A 7,011-nucleotide genomic window follows, 5' to 3' on the forward strand; every position below is an offset into this window, starting at 1 on the left:
ACTAGCTCCCAATTATGCCAACATATTACACTATGTACTGTTCTCTAGGAAAACACTAAGACCACCTTGTTCGTTCAACTAAGGTCAAACCTAAAAGGAAAGAAAAAAAAACAAACAGGCTGATGATTTACCTGTAATTTAGGACATTTTAGTTCCTCATGGGCACCTGTTTTTTTTTTAGGTTCACTTAGCTTATTTTAGTTATAAATCAGGTGCAAGAGCAGATAAGTGTAAGCATACTGACCACAAGTAATTTCAGTGTACGATTCTGTCCTCCTGCCAGATGTTGAACACAGTGTTACATGTGCATGGTTGGTTTTGACCCTTTGGCCATACGTCAGACAAACTTCAGTGACAACCGGAAGTAGCCATTGCCATGGAGTAGAATTACTATTTTATTAATAACCCTTTAATTAGCTGATACAGGAGGGAACATGTAGTCATTTAGTCATAATTGGTCTGGTGAATCCTCAGTACTTCAAGGGTAGAATTTGTGTGACTACTTGTTGGGAATAATTACCATTTGGTGAAGTGTCATCTTTATTCTGAAGAGTTATTGTGCATTTTTAACAACTTACATATGCATAGACACATTCAGTATTTAGGTAAAACTCAAAAACACACCAAAACAAATGGGAAGCCTTTAAAGTTTTTCCTCTTTTCTACCTTCCTCCTATCCACACCAGAATGAACATGCCAATAATTATTATTATTATTGGTCACAGGCGTATCTTGCCAATTTAGAGAAATAATTTAAAGTAACAAAGACCAAGTATTTCACATAAAATATAAATTCATCTAACTTGGTAATTCCATTAATTTTCTTTTATTTTCCTTCTAAAAAATGAAATCATCCCATATTTATTGAGAATCTACTATGTGTAAGATTCCAGCCAGGAACTATCAAACTATAAAGAAATATCTCTTCCATGCAAGATACCTCCTTGCTGTCAACATGGTCGAGGCATTAGTTGGAATAGGGGCCAAACTTTTAATTAGATTGTTAAACATTCTTATAAATAAAAAAAATATGCCCATTTCAGGCAGTGCTGTGTGCATGTATTTGACATTTGTACTTTGTAGGACATGACCTGCCCTTACTGCTTTGGAAGAAGAAATGAGTGGTACTGTTACAACTTTACTGTGCATATTTTAAAAAGATCGACCAGTTTATAGCTTCCCTTACTCTTTTATTGTAGTTATTAACTGATGTATTCCCATACCAAATGTGTTCTCTTTATGATTCCTTAAACTTTAAAAAAAATTGGATATACCTTGAGGGGAATTGGACTGTTTCTAGTTTGCATTGCACTTGAGTAATGCTTTGAGTTGAATATTTTTAGGGTTCTAAAATTAAGTTAATCCATATGTAATTAGGAATGTTCTTAACTAGACAGTCCTGGTTAGCAGGAGATTGGCAGGTTATTCTGAAAAACTATTTAGCAAACCATGAATAGCAATTAAATGAGAAAAGACTAAATTTCTCTTTAAAATGGGTTGTTGCCATAATTTAATGTGGTGATATGATTTTCTATTTTTAATTGCTGTAGATAGTGCGTTTTGTAAAGTAGATTTTGTCATCTGCAAGCTAGATAGTTCCATAATTTTGTACCACTTACGCTTTTTAATACTCAGTAAGTATTCTGCGTTTGCAGTCCCTTTTGATTCATGATGGGTAAAAGAAACAGGGTTGGTAAAGGTCAATTTTGTACCTCTTTAACAAATTGGGACCAAATGCATATCTTGGAGAAATGAAGTATTTCTTTTCATGAGACTTTATGACCTTATGTAATTTAGTATGCTTACTTTATAACATAGTGCTTTTATTCACAGAACAATTATACTTAATGTTGACACTTAAAGATTTTTTTTTTTTTAATTTGAGTAATGAGAACTTTGCTCCATAATCCATGTCAATATGAGGATTCAGGGACGGTTTAAACCTGATGAATAAATACATCGTTCTTCCTTCCCACCCCCCCGATACCAAGTACTTAATGCTCTCCACAGTCCCTTACTCATTTCTTACTTGCAGAAGTCATTTTAGAAGGAATTTATGACAGTGCCATCTTTTAGTAAATAACAATAAGTCACAGTCTACTGCCTATAATAACTAGATGCTCAGCTGCTTAAAATCACCTTTATCACTTAAAATATGTTTTATTTTGTCTCTAAATTAGCATAAAAATACAGAGGAGGCTATTTCTTCAATTAAACGTGAAAGATTAGTCACTAGGCAATTTGTTTCACAATAGAAAATAATTAAATGTCAAAAATGGAATATTTACTTTTTACACTTTAAATGCCTGTGAAAAAAGGGGGAAGCACAAAAATTTGGTGCTATTTGCATATATTTTGACTGAGTTGCTACTAAGGTTTGCACCTAACCAAAATCTAGTAACTGACACCGGGATGACCTAATGCATTCACTCCTACTGTAGTTCCTCGTGCTGTTTTAGAAGATGCCATATTTTGTCCGTAACCAGAGTAGAACCTGGAGGGGGAGGAATGGCAGCAGTGGGTCGCAGATGCAGTGTTCCCGGTGTTCTGGCGATATGAATATTGCTTTTTTTTTTTTTTTGGAAAGCTAACCAGGATTTCCAAAGTACCATCACAGTGAACCAAGTGAAGATAAAAGTGATGTTACTTTTCTATTTCTCCCTTGCTCTTCTTTTTGCTGTGCTGCATTACTGATTCCAACACCACCAGATCAGAATGAACAATTAACTGTCTAATTATTCTAGCCACAGCAGCCCACAATGAAATCTTTATTCCGTGTTTACAGCAATCTTTGGCAGAGGCTGTCTTGCTGTTTCTAAACTAAGAAGAACTGCCCTTTGGCTCCTCTGGGCATCAGCTGCCTTGGTTTCAGCCTCGGATGCCAATAATCAGACTTCTTTTTCTTCCAAAGTGGACATTTTTTTTTTTTAGGGTGAAAAGACCTATTCTCATCACCCCCCCATATATTCTGGCTGATTTATGTTCTAGCCCCTGCAGCTCTTCCTTCCGTCTCTCTTTACATTTTTCCTCTCTCCATAGAACACCACCAGGCAAAACCCCATTTTAAGTCCAAAATTGTAAAAAATGCTTAAGCAAACAGTGCTCACTACTATGAGGGAAGGAAAAGTACAACTGCTGGTTTATGGGTAGAGGGAAGTCAAGGAAATCCCTCCTGCTTTTCTAAACTGCTCATTTTCGAGCTCAAAAGGCATTCAATAACTTCTCCACTAGGGGAAAACATACCCACTTTTCAGTGGCTCTCTTGATTACTTCCAACTATTTACTTAAATTCACCAACAGTTGCATGTCTTGGAGAAGCTTCAGAACTTGGGGAATATTTACAAATATATAAGGGGCTCAGAGAGTACGTCTGAATCTCTTTGAAATGGCAAGAGAAGACTATTCTACTGTACAGGCAGGGATAGAGAAATTACCGCCAATCCTTAGACAAGAGAAAGGCAGTACCTTAACGGAAGGAAGGAGGAAAAAGCACCTTGGTTAGCCCTTTTTGGACTGATGGAGTGTCCTTCCTGAATGTGAGAGCAGACGAGAGCCAGTGTTGGGTCCGCTGCCCTGGACTGCTCAACTTTTTTTTTTTTCTTTCCCAGAAGAACATTTCCCTGCTCTGCGAGGATGATGGCATCTTTTTTTTTCCCATTCCAGTCTCCAAACCCTATGTGATGGTTCCCCTAATAACCCTTGGATCTCGCCTCTCAGCCCCCAGCACTTACTCCATTCGCATTGCCTTTCCTGTGAGAACTGGGTCATAAAATTTTACAGGGGAGAAAGGTAGAAGGGGGCGTTTCAGTAGTATAAACACTGATTAAATTCCCGGGCAACTCTCCCCAAATGAAAGATAATTTTTCTACAAGTATGCACAAGAATGTCAAGAATGCTAAATCATTTTTATGTTTATACTTTCCTTTTCCATTTTAATTTTACACTGCCACATGGCACACATGCTAAAAATGTATCTCCGTAACCTGCAGTGTAGCAAACTTTTCACAAAACATTAAAATCCCGTATTTTAAAGACTGTCCTTTCCCAGGATGCTCCAAGCATTTTTTGGATACGAAATTAGATCATCTCACGACAACTGTCCTATTAGAAAAGCATGGCTACTTGTGCATTGGCAAATAGGGAGAATCAGAAGCACTGGAAAGGAAAGGTCACACCAAAGTCAGTGGCGACAGCCTTAAGTAGACTCGGAGAGCTTGGTTTTCCAATTTATACTACTTCCCACTTGCTCCTCATTTGTCTCTCTTTTTGCTCTGGCAGGAAGTGATGTGGCCAGTGAGGAGGCTTGACCTCACCTCCTCTACTTGGCTTAGCTCTGACATGCTGTTCTCCCGCACTCTTGCCCTGTTTTCTCCATCATCAGCTGGCCAGCTCTCACCAGGGGCCAAGCCAAGAGGAGGCAACAGCAGGTGCCCTTGTGGCTGCCTCCAGTGTTGGGAACTGAAGCCTGCCCCTGCCAGGTCACATGGCCAGTGGGCTGCGAGGGTCACCCGAAAATAAAAATTAATTTCCAGATTGTATAAATACATGAAAGGAAAAAGCTGGGTCACGGATGGGGTTCACAATTGGCACTGACTACCCTGCTCCCCAGCCAGATAAGGCTGGGCAAGGTGAACTGATAAAAGTACAGTCTCTAGCATTGGTGCAATCACAGTGTACAGTTGCGACTTCTTGTGTCTGTCGTTTTTAAGTCGCTCGGATTCCTTAGCTGTGTGTCCCTGACACCACCACAGCTCTGAGAGGTAATTTTCTTTGGTGGGAGGACATCAGAGACTAGCAGGGATTGGGGGACATTTTATTTGGGGAGGGGCAGACTCAGTTTCCAGGCGACCTATTAACAGTCCGAAGACAAAATTCTTCCTCGCCGTTGTGCCAATAACAGCAGCAATAGTAATAGTAATGACAATGGCAATAATAAAGGCATAGTAAAGCCTGAATCCACCAGGATTCAACCCTCCCCCCAACCCCCAGGTGTTCTGCTGCCAGCCCTCTCTCTCTCTCTGCCAGGTCTCAGCACAAAAAAGGCTCTGGCAATGCCTCCAGGCTGCGCTCCAGGTTCCACCCCCCACCGCCCGCCCCCGAGGTGGATAGCCAGGCCGCGTCTCCTGCTTCAGCGTAAGTCCAGCCCACAGTCTCTCCTGTTGCTAAGGGCGAGCTGGGACTCCGCGTTAGCGTTTCTTTTACAAATCTGCAACTTTCACCCTATCCGACCTCCTAGCAGCCTCCTCACCCCAGCTCTCACCCCACGGCAACCACGACGAGCAAAACCCAACACCCCGCGCGCAATTCAGAGCTTTCCCTGGGAGTGTCAGGGCCCGGAGACAGGAAATCCGGGCAGTTGGAGATGTCCGGCAGGTGGCGGGGACCCCACCACTACATTCTCCTCCCACGGCTGAGCTCGAGCGGGGACGCGGCGAGAGGCGCGGACTGCGACCGGCCCCGCAGGCGCCCGAGCCACCCCCAAGCCCTGGTCTCCGGTCCCCCTTCCCGGCGCGCATCCCCGAGTTGGGGACGCAGCCAGCCCTCGCCCATCGGCAGCCAGAGGGAGGCGTCGCCGCCCTCGGGGCAAATGAGAGCGAAGCCGGGGCCAAGCGCCGCCGCGAGCCGCGCTCTTGGGTCATCCGTCCCCATTCCCCCGCGCGCGCAGCCCCCGCCACCAGCGCGCAGCGTCCTCCGTCTGCCCCGCTGCGCCCCAGCTCCCTGCCCCGGAAAGCAGCTTCCCAGCTCGGGAAGCTCCTTCACATCCCCTTCCCCCAAAGTCCGAGGAAGTCCAACTCCAACCGGCCCGCAGGCTTGCGCGGCGGCTGGTACCTGCCGGGAGAGCATGGCGCGGAGAGGGACCGAGCGCAGCGCCGGGGGACGGCTGCAGGGAGCGAGCGGGCACCCGGCGCCCTGCGCCGCCCCGCTTCCGGAGCCTGGGGACAAACGCGCGGGGCCCCACCCGAGCACTCCCCTTTACCTGGTACGGCCGGCGACTCTCCGGGGACGTTCGGTCCAGATTGCTTCGGGGCAGGCGTCCAGCTCACATCGCTGCCAACCCCGCCGGGCGGCAGGTGTCCCGCTGGGTCCCTTCGCCCCCGCTTGTGACGTGCCCCCGCCCCCCACCCCCCTACCCCCTCTATCAAAAGTGTCACAGCTTTTCTGTCTTCAGATCTTTCGCAAAGTCTCCGCGCGGTCGCCAGGAGTTGGGCGGCAATGCCAGGCGCGCCAACCCCGCAGATGCCCTGCCCCGCCCTCCCGCGCCCCCCTGCGCTCGGCCCGGCCGGGGAGAAGAGCCGCCTCGTCGCGGTCACCGTCCCCGGAGCGCGGCGCGCGGTCCGCCTCCCCTCCCTCGCTCCTTCCCTAGCCCGAGTGGCTGCCGCCTGCCTGTGCCGCGGGTCCTCATTCCCCTGCTCATGAATATTCTGACAGAGGCTAATGCCGTGGAAGTAAATTGAATTAGCCAATTGGTGCCAGGAATGTGCGCTCCTTCCTTCTGAGGAGCTGTCTGGAACCCCACCAGATGAAAGCAATTAGAGTCCGGTTGGCACCCTGGGGTTTAGAGCAGTGAGGGGCAAAATGGGTTAATTCTTTAAATGCAGTTTAGATACCACATTTAAATGTTTAAACTCCTCTATTGGCTGAGAGAGTAAGGAAATGTTGAGAAGGAGCAAGAGGAAAGGAGGTAGGTAGTCCTGGGGACAGGAGGGATGTATCTACCCCCAAACTCCCCCTGAAGTTGAAGTGACTTGTTCTGCGTAGATTATGGATTCTGGAAGAGGCAGTTAATGAGAACTGGAAAAGATAGGCAAACAGGATCAGAAAGAAGATGAATATCAACCTGGGTTTAACCTTGACCTTGAGAATGCAACAGACATGATTTTCAGGAGGAGGAGTGGGGAGAGATGGCAGAGGGAGAGGAAAACCTCTATCATTTACTTTTAAGAATTTCTCCAAATGTTGTCATTTTCTTCCTTTGTACTCATAGCAGTAGGATTTTAAGCTTTTGGGTGA

At 45.8% G+C, this 7,011-nt stretch overlaps 1 protein-coding gene across 2 annotated transcripts in view; it reads right to left on the reverse strand.

Moving 5' to 3' along the window:
• The window catches only part of CDH20 (cadherin 20), a 204,025-nt gene extending 197,493 nt beyond the window's left edge, over positions 1 to 6,532 (reverse strand). For both annotated transcript variants that reach the window (XM_032422751.1, XM_032422752.1), the window contains exon 1: positions 5,978 to 6,532. The gene's annotated coding sequence lies outside the window, so the exon portion shown is untranslated. The remainder of the gene's footprint in view (positions 1 to 5,977) is intronic.
• Between the last annotated feature and the right edge of the window lie 479 nt (positions 6,533 to 7,011).

The sequence above is a fragment of the Phoca vitulina genome, unplaced genomic scaffold, assembly GCF_004348235.1.
Source record: "Phoca vitulina isolate PV1807 unplaced genomic scaffold, GSC_HSeal_1.0 scaffold27, whole genome shotgun sequence".
Taxonomy (NCBI): Eukaryota; Metazoa; Chordata; class Mammalia; order Carnivora; family Phocidae; genus Phoca; species Phoca vitulina.